The sequence below is a fragment of the Tupaia chinensis genome, unplaced genomic scaffold (assembly GCF_000334495.1).
Source record: "Tupaia chinensis unplaced genomic scaffold, TupChi_1.0 Scaffold143973_1, whole genome shotgun sequence".
NCBI classification, from domain to species: domain Eukaryota; kingdom Metazoa; phylum Chordata; class Mammalia; order Scandentia; family Tupaiidae; genus Tupaia; species Tupaia belangeri.
The window spans coordinates 145,277-147,375 of record NW_006203824.1 but is presented as its reverse complement, the minus strand read 5'-3'; positions in this window follow the sequence as shown (position 1 = coordinate 147,375).

Below are 2,099 nucleotides of genomic sequence, written 5' to 3'. Positions count from 1 at the left end.
AAGAAGGCCGTGGGGCAGGTGGAGCAGTGGTAGCTGCTGCCCCGCGAGGCTGGAACCACGTGGAGAATTGCAGCGTGGTGCCTGGTTGACCTGTTCGTGTTGGGTGCTTGTGCCCGTGATCCTGGCTGGCTGGGAAGGCGTGCGTGTGTGTGCGTGCGTGCGTGTGCGTGTGTGTGAGGATCGCAGCATGGGGCCCTGATGGTGCTTATCTCTCGCTGAGTATTGGAGGGACGGGTGGACACACAGCCAACCGTCCAGCCCACGGGCGTGTTTGGAAGCTCTGGGAGCAGAGAGCTGGGGATGAAGGGCTTTGGTGCACCCTCTCCCCCTTTTGCATGCCCCTCTGCTCATTTCCTCTCGCCCTCTCCTTTCTTCCTCTCCTCTTTCCGCTCTTCCCTTCAGTTTGCTAACTCGCCCGACATAGTTCATTTCTGCTGTTGCTTCCTCTGACCACACGGTGTCACTATTGACGCCTGGTCCTAACCAGTCTGCAGGACTTAGAGACGATGATTTTTTTTTAAGTTTGTTTATAGGTGTGTGCACTCACTAGAGAGAGAGAGAAAAAAAGAGAGAAACAGAGTGAGAGAGATCAACCCCTGAGGGGATGACGGCACCACCCTTCTCCTTTCTCCTTTTGGTATTTTGGGCACACACACACACACACACACACACATGCCTGATGTGATTTTTTTCAAGTCATCAGGTTCAGGACTCAAACCCAGCCATTTGCTATGTAAGATCCAGCTGCCTGAACCACCACACCACCTAACTAGCCCTATTTTTACTTTTTTTTTTCTGAGAAAGAGAGAGAAACATGGGAACCTCCTACAGGGTCCTCACGCCACCACCAACGCCTAGTTTCAGGTGGCCTGGAACATGGCACGCGCTGGTGCTCAGGGAGGTGCCAGCACACTAACCTAGGGCCTTTCCCCTGCAGGTCCTGTTGGGTTACCATGGCCCCACTGTCCGGCCCCTGGTGAACGATGCTTATGTTTTTATTTTTGGAGAGGTTTTTGCTATAGTGCGCATGCGCTCCCCAGAAAGACAGAGAGAAACAGAGAGATAGAAAGCGAGAAATCACCCCCCAGGGGGGATGGCCACGCCACAATCCCTTCTCCTCCACTCTCCTCTCGGGATCTTGGGCACGTACGCACACGCGCCCGGTGTGAGTTTAAGCCACCAGGTCCAGGACTCAAACCGTGGTCGACTACGTGGGAGTCCAGCGACATAGCCATTACGCTAACTGCTGGTTCCTTGAACGAAGCTTTTTGAAAATGTGCTACACTTGGCTGGGAGGTCCCAGATTCATGGCTCTCTGTGTTCAGCAATCCTTCTTCCTGTACACTTTTTGCTATCGAGGGGGTCAGCCAGCTCCAGGAGCCCTGGAGTAGGACTGCTGCTGGCATCTGCCGCCTCCTGGGTTCCGAGTCTCGGATTTTCCTTTCCTTGGAAATTCATACCAGCTCAGCCGAGCCCTCCAAACGGAACGCCATCTGTGGAAGGCATTGTCGCTCACCCAACAGCCGCTTTCTCACTCCTCACAGACGGAAGGGCCCTCCCACGGTGTCCACCCTCTCGGCCTCTCTTGCAACTGGGGCACAAGTGTGTGACTCAGTCCTGGCCAGTGAGCCCAGAGGGAACACCAGCTGAGGGATTTCTAGGAAAGATTTTTCTCCCCAATAAATGCACATGAACACATTTCAGGAGGAATCTCCTTCCTCCTTTTTTTTTTCTTTTTTTTCAGAATTATTTATTTAATTTTACTTATTTGGTCATTTATTTTAATTTGACCATAGAGAGACAAAGAGAGAGAGAGGTGGAAATTGAGAAAGCAAGCCGCCAGGTCCAGGACTTGAACCACATTCGGCCATGTGGGAATGTCCAGCACCTTAACCACCACGCCACCTGCTGGTCCCTCCTTCCTCCTTTTTAAAAAAATAATTATTTATGGGACCAGCAGTTAGCGTAATGGCTATGTCGCTGAACTCCCACATAATTGACCGCGGTTTGAGTCCCGGACCCGGTGGCTTAAACTCACACTGGGCGCTTGTGCGTGCGTGCCCAAGATCCCGAGAGGAGAGTGGAGGAGAAGGGATTGC